Here is a 21,458-nt window from a genome sequence, read left to right as displayed (position 1 = left end):
CGAGAAGGGGTCAGTCAGGATCTGGGAGAAGGGCATGTTAAGCAAAAGTAATAATTGCCAAGCCCTTAAGGCAGGAGAATGTTAGCCTCAGCTAGGAACTGTCCAAAGCCCAGTGGGACTGGAGTTGAATGAGCCAAGCAAAGAGCCATCAGGGATCAACACAAAGGCAGGACCAAGAAGGACTTTGCAGACTGTGAGAAGGGTTTGGATTTTGTTCCAGGTGCGTTGGAAAACCATATTGGGATTTGCTTGCTTTGTGAAGAATGAATAAGGAAGGGAATAAGAAAGCATAAAAGGAAAGTCAAATCACATGTTTCCAAAATCATAATTCTAATGCAGATACAATTTTGTGCCTACTTTTTTATTCTATATCATGAGGACACAACCATGTCATTAAAAGGCCATTTGAAATAATTTTTTAAATGAATGAGTGGAAGTCCTTTCTGTGTCTTACCTTAGTCTATTTCCCCTATTATTGGAAATTAACTTATTTCTAATTTTGTCTGTGTTAACTATGACAGCCCTATTATATTTTTATTTAATCTTTGGCTACATTTTCCACTTCATTAGGATCCATTCCTAAGTGTGGAATGGGACTACAGGATCAAAAGATATGGGTGCTGGGTTGTTCTATTCTCAACTTTGTTACACTGGAAACTATATTACCCAGAATTCCTTACCCTGCACACTTAGAGGTAGAATTGGCCAAGAGAGGAACTCATGTGAAGTTTGGGAAAGAGAAGTGAGGCAGCAGCTTGGCTTACTCTTTGAAGATCTTTGTTGTCAGAAACTGAGCTGCTCATCAGGTTCCTGGTTGTCCCCACACTTCTCCTGGTACCTTGGCACCCAGCCTTTCTTCTTGTCCCTTGGCCCTGCTGATGGATAGTGGCCCAAGATCAGCCATCCTGTCTGGCTAGGGATCCTCAAAGCAATGGCCCCCCAGAGACATTCCCACAAATCCCCTTTTGCATATCTCCATCAGTTTCTCAGATTTGCTCTGCCTTGTCCACCCACCCTGGTGCTTGAGTATTGGTTAGTGACTCCTTCTCTGATTCTCAAATCCTCTCTGGGCTTTTCCCACAACTAACAGCTCTATTCATATAATAAATCCCATTTTCTGTAACCCTCATCGTGGTTCTACCTGCCTGACTCGTACAATTTATGAGTGTTTAGATGGTTCGTGTTGCATATTGCTAATTGCCTTCCTGAAAACTCATACCCAGTTAAACACCCACCAGAAGTTTATGAAAATGCTTATCTCACCACCTCTTCAACAGTATTGATGTTTTAAATCACTTTCGATTTTATGAGGAAAAGTTGGTATCTAGTTTTTATTTCTCTTTGATTACTGATAAAGTTGAACTATTTTTTCTGTGATACTCTGATATTTCCTCCCTCCGCCCCTCTTTCTTTCTATTGGGGACAATTACCACGTTTGTAAAGATCTTTGAAAACTTTGTAACAGCTTTATTCATACTTGTCTCTTTCCGTCCATCTTTTCATTTGTTGGTATTTCCTGACTAAATTCTTTCATAGGTTGTAAGGTTGTTGTTGGTGGTGGTGGTGGTGTGTGTGTGTCTGTGGTTTAGTTTTGAAGTCATAGTTCAATGTGGTCAATTTATAAATCAATAGATAGAAGGTGAATCATAGCTTTTAGAATGAACACCACACAAATCAAGTCTGCTGAATAGAAGGACAATGGAATTATATGAAAACTCATAGAATTTATGCAAATTTTGGAGGCCTGTGCCTAGATTCAGTGAGTAAAGTGCCAGTGCAGGAATAGTACATCCTATCAATGTCCATTTCATTTTTACTCTATTCAAGATTTAGATGCCCAGGCATTAGCTTTAAGTTGACGTAGCTTACATCAAGTGTTAGCCCCCAGCTCCAACTGGTTGTAGAATAAAAGGCTCTGGTAAAAAAAAAGAACCTCCAAAGGCCCCTTTCTCATCTGTAGGCGGCAGGGAAGAGACCTTAACATATCAGTTTACCAGGAGTATTTCCAAAGCAGAAGGAGTAATTTCTCAAAGGAAACTGGGTGCTGTTAAGAAGGAGGAATGAATGCTGGGTGGCCAAAGTCCAAGGACCCATGAGCAAAATCTAGCTGCCTCGGTGCATTTTCACTGACATTGATTACAGAGTAAATAATTTTGGAATCTCAGATTTCTTTTTATCCACAAGTATTTATGGATTACCATTTAGAAACCTCTCTAGGAAATAAATAAAGTACATGAATTTCCCTTTTAAACTTTTATATGATCATCTGAGCTTTGTGGCTTTCAACAACCACTGGTAGATCAAAATTTTGACTGAAATATTTTGCATGCATTTATCATACCATATAGGAAAACCTTATTGCTAAAAAAACTACAATCATGTGGTAACAATTTCTAATGTGTGTGGCACCTTTTCTAAGAGGACTATTTCTTTTAAAGGATGTTTTACTAAAAAATAGAAGGGTTTAACACGGTTAGCAAGCCTTGTCAATAACTTTCAGCCTCTTTTATACATTTCTTCTTTTTTAAAAAATACATGCCTTCTCTTGTGGTCACATAGTTAAAAAACCAGTGTATATAATCAAACAACTGTGAAGCTGACTTTTTTCCTACTTGTCATTATGGCAGTCTTTTTTTCCAGTTAGAATGAGGACTAAGACATAGTTTTCTGAATTGTTGGTTGAAAGCAAGCACTTGTCTGGCAGGTAAATGGGCATTGTAAATAGGAAGGTCACTCTGGAAAGAAACTAAAACTTGAATTTATAATCAACTTAGAATTAAAAAATAAGGACTAAGAGAGGACTAAGGAGTTAGAATCGGGATCTAAAAAGCTGTGGAAACCAGGCAGTTTCCTTCTCATTTGCCCTCTCTCTGGTCTTTGGTCTCTAGTTTCTATCTCTCTGTGCATCTGTCTTTTTCCATCTCTTTCTTACAACAGCCTTGGCTGCTTCTGTACCCAATGCCCCTTTCTCACTTAGTCCATTACATAAAGTCATTGCCTGTTTCTGGCCCCTGTCCCCATTAATTGTCCCCCAATACGCATTTGCTCTTTTATCCACAGGGAATCGTGTTCTAGCTAGGCCCATGACTACTTAGATACGGACATTTTCTCAGCCTTCCTTGAAGCCACCAGTGGATTTATGACTCTCTTTTGACTAGAAGCAACTTCCAGGTCATGCCCTTAAAAGGAGTGTGTGTTTCCCTTTCCTCCTTCTTGCTGGCTGTGATGCGGAGGTGGCGGTGAGAACCAGAGGAACCACCCATGCCAGACAGAAAGTGAGTGCTGGGATAGCACACAGCCATCCAGTGGGCCTGGGCTGCTCACCTTGGAACTCTGACGTGGGAGAGGAATTCCCACCTATTTTACGTCACAGAGGCTTAAACAGCATTCTAAATAAAAGATGCCCCTCGAGACTGAAGCCTTTACAAGGGTAAAGCTGTTCCCAATCTTTAAAATAGCTCATATGAGGTACTCAAAAAAATATTGATTAAGTGTTGTTATGTGCTGCACTGTCCTCCCACCCGCACCCCAAATTAGGATGTTTAAGTCCTAAGCTTCAAGTACCTCAGAACATGACTGTATTTGGAGGTAGGGTATTTTAAGGAGATGATTCAGGTTAAACGATGTCATTAGGCTGGCCCTCATCCAATACGAAGGGTGTCCTTATAAGAAAAGGGAATTTGGACACAGGCACAGAGGAAAGACCATGTGGAGACAACAGGGAGAAACACAGCCATCTACAAGCCAAAGAGAGAGGCCTCAGGAGAAACCAACCCTGCCGACACCTCAATCTTGGACTTCTAGCTTCCAGAACTGTGAGAAAATAAATTCCTCTTGTTTAAGCCCCCCAGTCTGTGGTACTTTGTTATGGCAGCCCTAGCAAACCAATACAAATGTTTAAATGATAAGGACGTTTTTATAGACGTTTGTTTTTGTTTTCTGTTTTAAATAAAAGAAAGCATGGGGAATAAATCAAGGTTAGAAAAAAAAAGGGCAGATAGAAAATACTTCTTTTCTTTTACTCAAGGACAACGTCACTGTGTGCTAGAATCACTGAAATATAGAGTACATAGAGACCATTAAAACCAAGAAGTGAAGGTCAATATCTTCAAGTTTGCTGATGATTTGAGTCACTATGGATTTTAGCAATTGATTAGAGATCTAATTATTGTTGAGAAATTCAGGGGAAAGATCTTTAAAATTCCATGAACATTGCAAATTACACTATTCACATTATCCACAGTAAAAAGGACTGCTTTAAATAGGACTTTCTTGTTCTTTCTATTCAAGAGCAAATTCTTTTTTTTTTTAAAGATTTTATTTATTTGAGAGAGAGAGAATGAGAGAGAGTGAGTACATGAGAGGGGGGAGGGTCAGAGGGAGAAGCAGACTCCCTGCCGAGCAGGGAGCCTGATGCGGGACTCAACCCAGGGACTCCAGGATCATGACCTGAGCCGAAGGCAGTCGCTTAACCAACTGAGCCACCCAGGCACCCGAGCAAATTCTTGTTTAGACAATAATTGCAGAATTTCAGAATATGCTTAGACCAAAACAAGTCACTCTTGAGATTTTCTTTAAAGTTTAATGAGCTGAAAATCCATGATTGTACACAAATTAGAAGACAAACTTTTATAAAGCATATGTTTGTTAAGAATTTCCATTTGAATTAGCAAAAACCTACTGGACCTAGCCTAAAGAGGAAAAAAAATTTTTTTTTCTTGGAAGTCTATGGGGAATTTCTCAGAGCTAATAGGCAGGAATCAAAGGTGGACCTCAGATGAGAGTAGAACCAGGAACTGAAAGCTGTCAAGATCCTTGGCCATCACTCTTGCTTTGGGTATGCAAGTCTCTTTGTGGTCTCTCATCTTGGTCTGTCATCTTTGTTTCTTTGCTTGTCAACTTTATTCCTGCTCCCATTCCCTTCCTCTCTGTGGCCAAAGGTGAATGCAGTGGTGATGAGGCATGTGTATGAATAAAGCAGACATACCTTCCATCTATGGGAGCAGGGGACAATTTTTCTTAGATAACTAGGGATTCATTGTAGTTGGGTTAATGTCCAGAGAAGTTTATGTTGTGATATTCACTTTTAAAAATATACATGTATGGCCCCATCTTCAATACTTTTCTTGGTTAAAAAAAAAAAATCACACACTTCACTGGGGCATGATTTCATGGGGAAAGTAGTGATATATCAATTGAAATTGATAAAGTATTTTCTTTCATTTATTTATTCATTCATTCATTATCATGTAGTGTTCTATATGACCTCAGAAAGTTAATTTCTAGGGTTTAGAGTCTCTGTTAGGGGGCCAGAATTCTGAGCTGAACCTTTATTAACTGGGGCTAACATCAGATGGGCCATTGGAGATGGGAACTAGGAAACAAAACTTTGTACACAAATACACATCTTCTTAAATTATGAATGCTACCTGTCAATAAACAAAAGAACCAGTTTTCAAAATAGGAGTATTTATTTCCTTTCTACATGTTTGGACTGTCCTTACTGAGGATGCTGATAATGAAGAATTGATGCTTTCAAGACTATAGTGTTCATTAGGTTGTTTGAGTCTTTTCTTTGTGGTTTATCACATTGAGGCCTATTTTCAGTTGGCTCAACTTTTGGGTGTTATAAATTTAGCAATGCTTTAATGAGTGGATTATTGTTTGGCAGTTGAAAGCTCCTTCCATTTACAAACTAGGAGAATGTAGGTATGAGGCAGGCTGGTCCCTAGGCAAATGGGGCTGACAAAGAAGAGATTGTCAAGACATTGGACATGGAAGCCCCTCCCCACCAGGGTATATGGGAGGAGGTAGGGGAACTCTTTCATTTGAGGAGATTGGTTAGATCAAGGTTAACCCCACAGTCTTAGGAAGCAGAGCAGCCCAGACATGAGTCATTCACACACCACCATTAAGAAGCCTATATCAGACATGATTCTTTCAGTTGGCAAGTGACAGAAATCTCACCCCAAATTGGCTTAACCAAAAAAACAAATGAATCAGCTCATAAAATGGATAGTCCCAGGATGAGGTTAGCTTTAGGTGTGGCTTATTATATGGAGTCTCATGTGATATAAACATAACCCAGTTACCTCCATCTCTTGGTTTGGCTTGTTCCTCTTTGTTATGTTGGATTTATTCTAAGATAGGTTCTACCCTCATGGTTGTAAGATGGTTTCCTGCATCTAAGTGCTACCCTTAGATCCAGGCAAAAGGATCCCCTCCCCTGGACTTTGCACTATAGAGAGTTTTTCTCCGGCTCTCCTCCAGCCATGTCCCCTCCCCATGGTGCAAAGAGCTCTGGAGCCAAAGGCATGTACTCCCCTAGAATCTTTTCATATCCCTCTAGATTATAATCTGGGTACCACAGACCCAAGAATTCTCTGCCAAAAATTTCCAAGCTAATTCTCAGCCCTATGTAGGCCTCTTCCTCGAGTCTATCCACCTAAGGGTGAACTAAATTGCCAATTTGCCTACCTTTAGGTCCAAGAGTTGCTTGTTTGCAGAAGATGTGTATAGAGTTCGAATGAACAGTCTGAGGTATTCATACATGGCTCATTAATCCTCTTGTGGTACAGAATTGAGGCAGGAGTGAGAAGAAGAGATGAGCTAAACTATGTGTGACCTTTTCATGTTCCAAATTAGAAATCTAGGTCTGAGAATTTTAACCTGAACTTACAGGTCATTATGAAAATATATTCATCCAGATAGGAGAAAACAATAATTTGTTATTTAACATTGTGTTTGATTTTATAATTTTTACATATTTAGGCATATGTTTCCATGTTTAGAACATAGACCTGTATTTGTTTTATTGTTCTGTAACCTGCAAATATTAAGGTCAAACTTGCTTCAGTTATAACCTTTCAGGTTTAAATTTAACCAAAGAAGAAAAAGCAACTATCCTACAACTTCTAGGGGAAGTCCTACCATTTTCTCTGCTTCGTTCATTTTAGGTCACATTCCCACCTCTGAATCAATTATTGTGGGAACAGGCTCTCTTGGGTCCCAAACTTCATCCTCTAGGGCTTAGAATAGAGGCCTACCCTGTCTATTTGACTAAAATGGGGGGGGAAAGGTGGATCTCAAACAAAAGTTGGGACTGCTTCTGAAAGGAGGAGGAATAGTGTTTAAGCCAGGAGGCCAGCCATAATACTGGAAAATATTGTCTGGTGCTCAGTTCTAAGATATCGATGACTTGTTTTGCAGGATTGCCTCACAGGACCTGCTTGATCCTAGGAAGAGAGGCATTACTCTTAGCTAAGGAAGGTGAGAAGGCAAACAGGGTGACTGAGGCAGATGCTGTATTCATGGACAAGCCCACCAGGGGAAGGGAGAGAGGAGAAAGGAATCTAAGGCACGGCAGAGACTCCAAGCTTGTCGAAAACAGACGTTTGAGTGAACAGCTCAGAGATTCAGGTCTGGTATGATGAGCTAACTCCGAAAAGCTTGCAGATAGTCTGCGGAATTTATTACTAAACAGAATTATGGGTGGAATTAGGAATAGAGGGCAACCTTGGAATAGAGGGCATCCTTGGAAAAGACAAAGGAGAGGAAATGAGGCAGGGCGATGAAAATGGGCTGGCTTTCCCTAACATTACGTCCAAAGAAGACTCTGGTCAGAGAAAACCTGTGGTTTTGACAGTGATATTTGCGATGTTAGAACCATTATGACCAAAAGAGAGTTTGAGCACTTTTTAAAAAGCATTTGGTGAGAATATCATTAGTTTTAAGATTCCCAAGTCAAGCTTATATTTGCTCTGCAATAATTCATAACATTTTAAGTCCTTTATAAACAGGTAGCTTTTATTAATAGCCAAAAGCATTCAATGTACTATCATTTTATAGATGGGAAACTAAGATACAATTTAATTTAAGCCACAAATTGCAGGATTTTCTACCTACCCCTTCCTGCCACTAGCTCTGTCACTTGTTTTCTTTGTCCAGGGTTTCTAAGATGATGTCTACATTTCTATTGGCTTAATTGTCTGGCCCTAACACTTTAACTTTTGCATAAAATAAAAGCATAGCACCTTGTACATTACAGGTATAAATATTCAATTTATATGAAAGAAAGTAAAATAGCCTTTACTAATTTCCTAATTCATATCATAATTATTCATAGAAATTTGAGCCTGGAAAAATATTTCAAGAGCCCTCTTTTCCATCTTTTCTAGGAAGAGGAGAAGCCTATCCCAGGTGGAGGTTAATTGCCTTATGTAGGCATTTCAAGCACAGATGCTGGACAAATAGGAACATCCCAAGACACCTGAAAATCTCCACTTCTTGGCCTACACATAAGGCAGGCTTTAGATGGATTAAGACTTAAAAACTTCCATTTCTATCAATAACTTGGAAACACTGATAGTTGCTTTTGAAAATAGAAAAAATTCCATTGGGGAAAATGTTTACTTCTCAGGGATTCTCAAGAGTGGGATAGGCCTTGCATTTCATTTAGCTTAAAACCTCATTTGATGTAAAATCCTTTTTTTCTTTTCTTTTCTTTTTTTTTTCTTTTTGCCTTGAAAATAAATAGTAAATTCTTGAAAGGTCAGGCAATTCTGAAACATTAACACACCCATACCAAGAGAAAATGGTTTTGAAACATTGGATATTAGTTAACAGGTGGTAGCAGCAACACCACAGAAAGCAAAAGAGATAGAATAGTTCTCGTGACCTCCTGGTGCAAAAGACAATTCCATTTCATCTCATTTAAGCTGAAATTTCAAAATTGTAAAGTCAGAGTAGCGTGAAAGTCACCAAGTTACAAAATACCTTAATAAGAACGTCTAAGGACCCAAAGAAAAATGGGTGAGGTGAGATTGCCTGGCTTAGCCCATCTCTTTTTTTATATTGTGATCAATATAATAACAGGAATGTTGGGAGTTCCAGCCTAGGTTCTGCTTCTCAGCACTTCCTTGAGCTTCTTACCAATTATTTCTTCCATTATGATAACACTGAGCATGTATCAGCTTTTGATATTTGGAATGCCTGGAAATCTTTTAATAGCTTGGCCCTAGGCAACTTTTAAAACTCGTGTTCCTAGAAATGACCCTGAAAAAATCATGTTAGAGTTTACTAATGTTTGCATTCCCTGGGTTATATATTTTCACCAGCAAGAAGAGTGCAGTAACTTCATTGAAATGGTTTATGGATTTTGAGAACCATGGGATGATAATGGAGCTGAAGGTCCCAGTTGGATCAAGTCAAAAATTCATCTTCCTCATTTTATAGTTGAGGAAACTGAGGCCCAGATCAATCTTCGAGATCATTTGGCTGGTGAGTAGTAACCCCAGGGCTGGATAATTTAGTGTCTCAATCACGTCATCAAGGGCCTAGGTTCTTTCCAATTTTCAGTTTTGCTCTTCTCTAGGTATCAACTTTTTCCAGACTTGTTTGTCTCATGATAGGAAAGTCGTGGAAGCAGCTCTGGGAGTCACATTTAGATATAATATTGCCCAAATAGAGAAGAGGAAGGTGTCTTTTTTGTGTCTTATCTAAGAGTGAGAAATCCTTTCCTAGAAACTTCCAGCAGATTTCTCATTTCTGATTGGTCAGAATTGGGTCATGTGTCCTTTCTAAAACAATTACTGGCAAGGAAAATGAGAATGCCCTAGACCAATTAGGATTTACCCTCTGGGGCTGGGAATGGGACCAGACTCTCTGAGTAGATGGCCACATGGAGGACAGCTATTTGAACAAAATCAGGGTCATTTTAACATATGCATATAAGGAAGTAGATATTGAATAGGCAACCCATAGAATCTTCTACACTCTGTAAGTAGCTAGAGCGTCAAGTAACAGCTGAAGATCACTAAAAATGATTTATTTTAGAAACCAACAGAACATTTCTCTGCTGTCTCTTGCTCTCCTATGCCTATTTTTTCCTTCTTCCCTATCTGCCTTACTACCTTTTCCCTCTCTCTGCTTCCCCTAAACCAGCTATGAATCGAAATTAGTCTATGCCACTTTGATGGCCTACTGTATGCAAAGCATCATATTAATATAACTTAATCTTTAAGGAGTATTTATTAAAATGCTATAAGCCATATTACTTAAAAGGCAGTTTATTATTTTATAATATTAATCAATTTCTAAACTAAATTGCTACTTAATATCAAAGATTTGCTTGTTTCTTTTTACCCTGTTAATAAAAAAATATCTTCCACAGAGAAAAGATTTCCACTGAGTTGCTGGCACCAAAATACATAAAAATCCATATCAATGCATGGACTTTTTTTCTTCTTAAGTGTTCACTATCTCAAAATGCTTATAAGTATATTACTATCTTCTACTAGTCATTTCACTCTATCCTCAGTATTATATTCTCCACTAGTGGGAGGTCTTTTTTTTTTTAATTGACATATAATGTATTATTTGTTTCAGGGGTACAGGTCTGGGATTCATCAGTCTTACACAATTCACAGTGCTCACCATACACATAGCACATACCCTCCCCAATGTCCATCACCCAGCTACTCCATCTTTCCCACTCCCCTCCACTCCAGCAACCCTCAGTTTGTTTCCTGAGATTAGGTCTTTTGTTTTCTTAAAATCCTTTTCTAATACAGCTTCTTGTCCCAAAGACCATATTGGTACCACTGAACTAATTGACAAAAGTCAGTTTCTTTGTGTCCCAAAACTTGCTGGAGTATTGAAATGAATATTATTCTTCGGCTCTGAACAAATCTATTGTGAATGATCATGAATTATGACATAAATATATAAGGGATGATCATAAATAAGATGATTATTTTTTAACATAATAATCCTTCATTAAAGAGAGACCAGTTCTTTCACTGGCCTGAAAAGCATAGGAAAGCACATAGATTTTTCAGGAAAGAAAAAACTAGCTGAAGTGTCCATGGAAATATTTACTATTTTTGTGGCTTTTTGCAAGTTGTTTATAGTCTTAGTTTTCTTTTCTCTAGCATTAAAAAATTAAAAATACAAAGGATAGGGTCATCCTTTAATTTACTTTCCAACTGGAACACTTCCTGCATGCTTCCCTCATGGAATATTTCAGGCTTTTTTTGGGGGGGGGGAATGTTTTGATTGAAGTATAATATATATATACAGAAAAGTACACATATTATAAGTAGATTTTCACAAACTGAATAAATCACAATACCCTACTTAAAAATCTATGAAACCAGCACCCAGACTAAGAAAGAATAATACCAACATTTGAGCTGAAATACCTTTGAGAGTGAAAGGTGGCATTTTTAAAAATGTGTAATTGAGGTATAATTGATATATAATAAACTTTACCCATTTAAATTTACACTTTGGTAAGTTTTGGCATATACTTGTGAAACTCTTGCCACAGTCAAGATGATAAACATATTCCTCATCCCAAAAAGTTTCCTTGTGTCACCTTGTAATCTCTCCTTTCACCCCCCTTTTCTATTCCCAGGCAACCACTGACCTCATTTTGGTCACAAGTTTGCTTTTTTAGAATTTTATATAAACAGAATCATATACTAGGTCCTCTTTTGTTTGACATATTTCACATAGAGATTCTTATATGTTGTTTCAATAATTTTTTCCTATTTGTTTCTGAGTAGTGTTCCTCTGTACGGCTATACCATAATTTGTTTGTCCATTCTCCTATTGATGAACATTTGGGTTTCCAGTTTAGAGTTATTACAAAGAAAGGTGCTATGAACATTCATGTAAAAGTCTTGGTATGGACATATGTATTCATTTTCCACATGTAAATATCTAGGCATAAAATGGCTGGGTGGTATGGTAGGTGTATTTAAGTTTTTAAGAAATTATCAAATAATTTTCCAAAGTGGTTGCACCATTTTACATTCTTTACACAATGTATTAAAAGTATAGTTTCTCCACATCTTCATCTTCAGCAACAATTGGTAGTCAGTGTTTATAATTTGAGCCATTGAGTGGGTGTGTAGTGATATCTCATTTTGGCTTTAATGTGCATACTCCTAATGACTAACCATGGTGAACATGTTTTCATGTGCTTATTTGAGGGGGTTCTATTTTTAATTACCCCAAGACAACAGGTATAAAGTAGGATGGTCCTGGGAAAATTGGGACATATGGTTACTTAAACAAACATAAATGAAAGACTTATTTGCAGATATTGAAACATCCTTGCATCCCTGGAATAAATCCCACTTGATCATAATGTACATGATATAAACATTAACAACATGAAGGATAAAAATCATATGATCATGTCAATAGATGCAAAAAAAGCATTTGACAAAATTTAATATCCATTTCATGATAAAAAAAAAAAACTCTTTCAGAAAACTAGGTATAGAAGGAATGTACCTCAATATAATAAAGGCCATTCATGTCAAGCCCTCAGCTAACATCATGTTCAACAATGATAAGCTGAAAGCTTTTCCTCTAAGATCGGGAACAACACAAGGATGTCCACTTTTGCCACTTTTATTCACCATATTACTAGAAGTCCTAGGCAGAGCCATCAAGCAAAAAGGAGGAAAGAAGGGGGTACCTGGGTGACTCAGTTGGTTAAGTATCTGCCTTTGGTTCAGGACATGATCCCAGGGTCCTGCTCCCCACTCAGCAGGGAGTCTGCTTCTCCCTCTCTCTCTGCCGCTCCCCTGCTCATGTTCTCTCTTGCTTGCTCTCTCTCTCAAATAAATAAATCTTAAAAAACTTTTTAAAAAGGTGAAAGCAAGGAAAGAAAGAAAGAAAAAAAAGAAAGAAAGAAAGGGCATCCAAATTGGAAAGGAAGAAGTAAACTGTCTCTATTTGTAGATGACATGATATTATATATAGAAAATCCTAAAGACTCCACCAAAAACTGTTAGAACTAATAAATGAATTCAGTAAAGTTGCAGGACACAAAATCAATATATAAAAATCAGTTTTGCATTTCTACATACAAATAAACTATTAGAAAGAAAATTTCAGAAAACAATCCTATTGACAACTGTATCATAAAGAATAAAATACCTATGATTTAACCAAGGAGGTGAAAAGATTTACAGAATAAAAACTATAAAAAAATGATGAAAGAAATTGAAGATACAAATAAACTGAAAACTACTCCAAGTTCATGGATTGGAAGAATTAATACTGTTAAAATGCTTGTACTACCCAAAGCAATATACAGATTCAGTGCAATTCCTGTCAAAATTCCAATGACATTTTTCACCAAAATAGAACAAACAATCCTAAAATTTGTGTGGAACCACAAAAGAATAGCCAAATCAATCTTGAGAAGGCACAAAGCTGAAGGCATCACACTTCCTGATTTCAACCTATATTACAAGCTGTAGTAATCAAAACACTATGATACTGGCATAAAAACAGGCACACAGATCAATGGAACAGAATAGAGAGCCCAAAAATAAATCCACACATATATGGCCAATTAATTTATGACAAAGTAGCCAAGAATATACAGTGGGGAATGGACAGTTTCTTCAATAAATGGTGTTGGGAAAACTGGACAGCCACATGCAAAGGATAAAAGTGGACCCCTATCTTACACCATTTATAAAAATAAATTTAAAATGGATTAAAGATCTGAATGTATGACCTGAAACCATAAAACTCCTAGAAGAAAACATAGGGGGTAAGCTCCTTGACTTTAGTCTTGGTGATGATTTTTTTTAATTTGACACCAAAAGCAAAGGCAACAAAAGAAAAATAAAAAAGTGGAACCACGTTAAACTAAAAAGATTCTGAACAGCAAAAGAAATCATCAACAAAAAGAAAATGCAACCTGCAGAATGGGATAACATAATTGTAAATCATATATCCAATAAGGGGTTAATATCTAAAATATATAAAGAACTCATACAACTCAATAGCAAAATATGAACAATCCAATAATAAATGAACTGAAGAACTCAATACACTTTTTTCCCAAAGAAGACATACAATGGCCAACAGGTAAATGCAAAGGTGTTCAAATTACAAATTACCAGGGATACACAAATCAAAACCACAGTGAACCACCACCTCACACCTATTAACATGGCTATTATTCAAAAGATAGGAGATAACAAGGGTGTGGAGAAAAGGGGAACCCTTATGCACTGTTACTAGGAAAGTAAATGTGCACCTGCTATGGAAAACAGCACGAAGGGTCCTTAAAAAATTAAAAACAGAACTATCATATGATCCAGCAATTCCACTTCTGGGTATTTCTTCAAAGAAATGAGGTCACTCTGTCAAAGAGATATCTGCACCCCTGTGTTCATAGCAGCATTATTTACAATAGCCAAGACATGGAAGCAACCTAAGTGACAGATGAACAGATAAAGAAAATGCAGTGTGTATACACACACACACACACACACACACAATGCAGCACTATCCAACCATAAAAGAGAAGGAAATCCTGCCACTTGCAACAACATGGATGGACCTTAAGGGCATTATGTTAAGTGAAGTCAGACTGACAATGACAAATTCTGTATGATCTCACTTATATGAAGAATCTAAAAAACTGAACTCACAGGTACAGAGAACAGATTGGTGGTTCCCAGAATTGGGAAGCGGAAAGTGGGTAAAATAGGTGAAGGTAGTCAAAAGGTAGAAACTTGCAGTTATAAAATAAGTAAGTTCTGGATATGTAATATAAAGCACAGTGACTGTAGTTAACAACACTATATTCCATATTTGAAAGTTGCTAAGAGAGTAGACCTTAAAAGTTTTCATCACAAGAAAAAAATTGTAACTATGTGAGGTGATGGATGTTAATTGAATTTATTGTGGCAACTGTTTTGCAATATGTACATATGTCAAATCATTACGTTGTATACTAACACTAAATGTAATACGAGGTCATATGTCAATTATATCTCACTAAGACTGAGGGAAAAACCAAAAAAATGAAGGAGGTAAAGGGAGAGGACTATGGGGAAAGAAGAAAAAAGCCTCTTGTTGGGTTATAAGATTCTGACAATGCTTTGTTATCATAAAGTTACACAAAATTTTACCCTTGTTATTGCATAAGTTAATAATAATAATTAAATTGATTCATTTTCTTGCCAAGGAGAAGTATGGCAAAATTATGTTCTTGATTAAGGGATCTGAGGGTCAGTATTTTTATAAAAGTTAGCAAAATGTTATGTTTAAAAATGTATATATAGGGCGCCTGGGTGGCTCAGTTGGTTAAGCGACTGCCTTCGGCTCAGGTCATGATCCTGGAGTCCCGGGATCGAGTCCCGCATCGGGCTCCCTGCTCGGCGGGGAGCCTGCTTCTCCCTCTGACCCTCCCCTCTCTCATGTGCTCTCTGTCTCTCTCATTCTCTCTGTCTCAAATAAATAAATAAAATCTTTAAAAAAATAAAACAAAATAAATAAAAAAATAAAAAATAAAAATGTATATATATATACACACATTATTATATACATTTATATATAAATACGTATATATCAAATGACATATACTACGTAACACTTCAAAAACTTTATACTAAATAGAATACTGTAATCATCTCCTAACATCATACTTAATGTGGCTCAATGTCATAGAACATTGTAAGTGGTTCTTTCTCCTGAAGCAATCTAGCCTTTCTTTTCCCCTTAGTACAAACCAAATGTGCTAGATTGTAGAATGATGAGGGCTCTTTTGGAGAAACTTTGCCAGGCATCTTTGAGGAGACAATTGGAGAGAATGAGAGACATTTGATTAAGCATTTTGAAACATGGATGTTTTGTTCTTCTGCCCTCTTTTCATACCAAAAAAAAAAAAAAAAAAATCATACTGGCAATTGCAGATGTTTATAAACACTCAATCTTTTTTTTTGGTTGCAATTATCTTTTCAAATGAAATAACCTCCATCTACAACAGTAAGTTTATGCAAGAGGATATGAAAATATCCTTTTAGTTAGAATCTGTATCTACAGCGTATGATATCCAGGGCATTATGTAATATTCTTATATGCAGTGTTGTTATTGAAATTATTCTGAACAACCTATAATGCTTTGTACATAGTAGGGTCTCAAATGTTGTTAGGATTAAAAACTCAACATAAATTCATTTCTAAATATAGAACCTGATTCCTCATGGAATTTGATTTTCAGATGACTAGAGGACTGCCCTTAATATATATTAATTGTATGTGCTTTGGGAATTTCACAATGATGAACAAAGAAAACATTTGAGCTGGAAGTCACTGGAAGTGTTTGAACCAAATAAAAGGGTAATAAAAAGTAAACCTATCCTTAACTTTATAACCAAGCATGGATTTTTCTGGTTTACTGTTGCACAGTTGAGAAAGCATTTCCTCCAGAATTGTTCAGTTTCATTGACAGAAGTATTTTTCTAACACAATAACCTCCTTCTTGTGTGATTTTAGACAAACTTAAAGGAAATTTTTTAGCTATAATCTCAGAGAGAAGCAGTTTTCTTTTTTTTTAATGATTTATTTATTTATTTTTGAGAGAGAGAGAGAGGGGAGGGGCAAAGAGATAGGGAGGGGAATCTCAAGCAGACTCCCTGTTGAGTGCAGAGCCCAAGGGGCTCAATCTCACAACCCCGAGATCATGACCTGAGCCCAAATTAAGAGTCTGACATTTAACCGACTAACCACCCAGGTGTCCCAGAGAAGCAGCTTCCTATGAGACAAAAACTATGTCTTTTCAAGCTTAGCTCCACTTCTTAAAGCCAAATGGTCTTGGGCAATTCATTCTACTGTGTCAAGCTTGTTTTTCAAGTTCCTTAACTATACAATTGGGGCACTCTTACCTGTCTGTCTCAAAGGATTCATTAGAAAATGAGAAAAACCACCCTTTTCTCGAAGAAATCTGTCAAGATCACAAGTAGTTTAGGGTCAGACTAGGTCTCCAAGTCTAAAACTTGGTCTCTTCTTCCAAGCATAACATCAATCTCACGACATAAGACAAAGAAGTTTGGACAATTAGTATGAAATTTCAGCTGGCAACTGGTATTAAGTTGATCTTTTTTTTTAAGATTTTATTTTATTTATCTTGAGAGAGAGAGAGCATGTGCACACACACTGGGGGTGGGGCAGAGGGGGAGGGAGAGGGAGAGAATCTCAAGCAGACTCCACGCTGAGCACAGAGTCCAAAGGGGGCTCAATCTCACGACCCTGAGATCATGACCTGAGCGGAAACCAAGAGTCGGAGGCTTAACAGATTGAGCCACCCAGGTGCCCCTAAATTGATCTTTTTTGATCCCTCCCCAGATTGTAGCTTCTGAAGTTGAAAACCACCCCAAGTTCTGGTTAGAATGGTGATTCTCTCTGAATCTAGGCGCCTTTCCCTCTTTTCTAAAATTTGCTTCACTCCTTTTGTCCAAAGCTGACATTTCCTAGAGCCATCTTGACTCAGCATTACCTATGCAAATCAAGAGGTTTCTGAAACTCCACAAAGCCAAGAAGATGTCTCCTCAGTAAGAATCACACAGGATGGTACAAAAGGGAGAGTAAGGGAGTAAGGTTTTTGGCCTAGAATAGAGCCTTAGGAAGAATTAATCAGAGTCCGTTTTAATTTATATGCTGTTCACTTTAAATCCCAATGTGGATATATTGAGCTCAGAATTATAAATGAAAATCATTTAAAACCTCAGAGCTTCGTGGGCTGCCAGTACTTCCAAATGATTGCATTCTTTCAAAGCAGTCACCATGAAAAACACAACTCTTTTTTCAACTGCTGCAAACATTTTGGATTTTTCTTTACAAATGGCTATCATAGTTGGTCTGCCCCCCCCCCCTTTTTCCTCCCTGCTTTTTCATTTTCTTCCTTTCCTGTGCACATAAGTTCTTTATAGTCTAAACCTGACTTTGACCAAAAATGGGTTATCTGCAACAATCTGTTACCTGTTCATCACATATGGCTCTGAATGCCTTTCTGCCTTTCAAAAACAAATTCTTTGTTCCCATTCTCAGCCATCCTCAAAGAATGATGACCTGTCACTACTAAAGATGTATTTTAAATGTTTTGCAGGTTTTTAAGGACATTTCAAAGGAAGAGGTCCAAAGACATTTTAAGTAATATCAGCAGCATTGGAAATAAGTGAATAATTTCTAATGGTACATACTCTTATGGGAGAAAATTAATTTTGGTACTTAATTTTAGTGTTTGTTAAAAAATGAGTAAAAGTGGGGCACCTGGGTGGCTCAGCTATTAAGCGTCTGCCTTCAGCTCAGGTCATGATCCCAGAGTCCTGGGATCGAGCCCCGCATCCAGCTCCCTGCTCCGCGGGAAGCCTGCTTCTCCTTCTTCCACTCCCCCTGCTTGTGTTCCTGCTCTCGCTAACTCTCTCTCTGTCAAATAAATAAATAAAAGCTTTTTTTAAAAAAAAATCTGTTTCAAAAAAAAATGAGTAAGAAAAAAGATCCGTCAAATTAAATTTTTGTTATGCTTTATATATGGATACACACTATGCATGCACATGTATGTATATAAACTTAAAATCTCTTGCATATTTTTAAAAGAGTTAGAATTGAAAGCCAGCAGCAGCAGAAAAGCCAGCATGTAAAATGCCATGGGAGGGCATACCTGCTGAGAAAATATAAATGTAAGAGATCTGACAGACTTCCTTCATAATTTTACCCAAGGAAGCAGTAATAGGAATAAAAATGCCATTAAAAAAAAAAAAAGCAATAGCACTTCAATATTTTGAACACATTTAAAGGCTCTGGTTCCATAATCAACCTGTCAGGAATCTAAAAACCTTTAAGAACCCTTTGTTTTTTCATTTTTTTTTAAAGATTTTATTTATTTATTTGACAGAGAGAGACACAGCGAGAGAGGGAACACAAGCAGGGGGAGTGGGAGAGGGAGAAGCAGGCTTCCCGCTGAGCAGGGAGCCTGATGTGGGGCTCGATCCCAGGACCCCGGGATCATGACCTGAGCCGAAGGCAGACGCTTAATGACTGAGCCACCCAGGCGCCCCCCCTTTGTTTTTTCAATAATCAATTTCAATATGCATTTTATTCCATGATTTTGCTTGTTTGTTTTAATTAGTGAAGTGTTTGGGATAAGTTTTAACTTTATCAACTTTAAATTTTATGTCTTATTGATATACTTGTAAAGACCGCATTTACATTTTATCTAGGTGTTTCATTTGTTATGTACTGCTGAAAATTCAGTAATCACAAATGCAAAAACCTTTTACTCCTATAGCACACACACAGGGTCTTTTCAATAATTCAAAGAGCTTTCTACAATGATGAAGTCATACTGATGAACTCAATAGGAAAATTCTAATACTATTACATGTAACTTAAATAATTCACTGTTAGAAGCCAGGCGTAATAGAGCAAAAAAATAATAATAATAAATTCTAAGTGCTCAAAATATTTTGCTTTTTCTTATGCCAAGGCATATTTCTTAAATCATAGTGACAATTTTTCCTCTCTTTTGTTGGAGTACATGACAGCTACTCATATACTGGGGCAGGTGCCAGAGATAAATGCTTCCCTATTAAAGTCAAGAATGTCAGCATTCTGTGTTCAATGATGGGCAGCCCTCTATCATTTTTGCATAAGATCTCTCCTGGGAAACCTATCACCAGACCTTATTACTACACTATCAACTTACTCTCATCTCAAATTGTTATTCTTCAAAGACAGCCAGCTGAGTTGCACTTTACTTTTTTAGATTCTCTAATAGGTGATGAAAGAAAAAAGTCAAACAGAGCACAAGAGAACAAGGTTATTCATAATTTCATTTAACACCAAACAAATCCAAAATCACTAATTCTTTAAATATAGTATTTTATGATACATTGATAATTATTCAATCTGATCATATAAAGTAAGAAAAAGTTGAAAAAAGTCAGTAAATAATTTTTTAAAATATAGAATTATAGTAGATTCTAGAATGAATTAATTAGGGCCATTAATGAAGAAATTAATTGAAAATTCTACTACAATTACAATAAAATAAATAAAGCATGGCTTAATACTTTTTATTTCCTTTGGTGTTTATTTATAGAAGTCTTTTTTCACGTGGTTATAAATCAAGAGCCATACTCAGGTTGTGTGATTAAAGGATGATTTTTTTTTCACAATTTATTGGAGGTGACATGACATTCTACAGAAAATAACAGTCCATACTAAATTGTTTTTGAAGTGAGAAATGAAATTGAAATTTGTTATGGTGAAAGGAGAAAAAGATGAAACTCTCCCAAAGACATCAATTAATAAGATTTTGAAAAGTTTGTGAAAACAGCCATATGTAGAGAATTAACACAAAATGGATATATTTTTAACATTTTGAAAGTTAGTATGCTTTGGAGATATCAATCTTTCTAATAAAAAAGATATATTTAAACCTGTCAAATGGTAATCTTATAAACAGGAAAACAAGTACTCCTGGTTATTCTTCAAAATTTTTCTACACCTTTACCTAGAATTATGAGCATAAAGCTTCCGTCTGTAACAAGTTTAATAAAACTTGCATTTCCTGGGCCCCATCTGTCTGCTATCTTAGAACCAGCAATGCGTTTACAACTGAAGAATGAGGCTGATTGGGTTCGCATTGCATATATAAGCCCAGAGAAAGCTACTGAAAAACATATTACCAAAAAAACCCATAAAGGCAAACTGAGAGTTCTATAGGACTATGTATTCTTTTCACAGTGAGGTTCAGTATTCACCCTAAGGGGTGTGTGTGTGTGTGTGTGTGTGTGTGTGTGTGTGTGTAACAATGGAGTATTATTCAGCCATAAGAAAGAAGAAAATCTTGCTATTTGCAACTATGTGGGTGAACATGGAAGATACTATGCTAAGTGAAATTAACCTGCCAGAGAAGTACCAACTACTATATTATCTCACAAGTGGGCTCTGGAAAAAAAAAAAAAGGCCAAATGCACAGAAACAGAGAATAAAGTGGTGGTTACCAGGCTAGCAGGTGGAGGAAATGGAGAGAAAATGGTCAAAGGGTGCAAGCTTTTAGTCATAAGATGAATAAATTCTGGAGATGTGATGAGTGATGGTGAGTATAGTTAATAATATTGTATTTCATACTTGAACTTTGCTATGAGAGTAGTCTTAAACATTCTTATCACACACACAAAGGTAACTATGTGAGGTGATGGATGTATTAACTAAACTGATTGTGGTAATAATTTTACAATGTATATGTATGTCAAATTGTCACTTTAAATATATATGATTTTACCTGTCAATTATACCTCAATAAAGCTGAGGAGAAAATAAAATAAGGACAAAGTCCAGGAAATGAGCTGAAGTGGAAAGACATTACCTGAGGCAGACAGGAGAGAGCCTCGATTGACTAGATGGTCTATCACTTCATGGGGGAAAAGACAGAGGAAGTTCTTGGGTTTTGGTGGAACAAGACAAATTACTTATTTCTATATTGCTGCTTCAGTTCTTCAACCAAAGTCAAATTTTCTGCCAAACATAGAAATCAATCTTTGATCCAGTGCAAGATGTGTCTTGCTGTATGTTATGGCCACCTCAACTTAGACAAATTTGGTTTCTCCTAGCTCTAGTAATTCCAGTCTTGA

The sequence above is a fragment of the Neomonachus schauinslandi genome, chromosome 12 (genome assembly GCF_002201575.2).
Source record: "Neomonachus schauinslandi chromosome 12, ASM220157v2, whole genome shotgun sequence".
Classification (NCBI taxonomy): domain Eukaryota; kingdom Metazoa; phylum Chordata; class Mammalia; order Carnivora; family Phocidae; genus Neomonachus; species Neomonachus schauinslandi.
Note: the sequence above shows the minus strand (reverse complement) of the source record.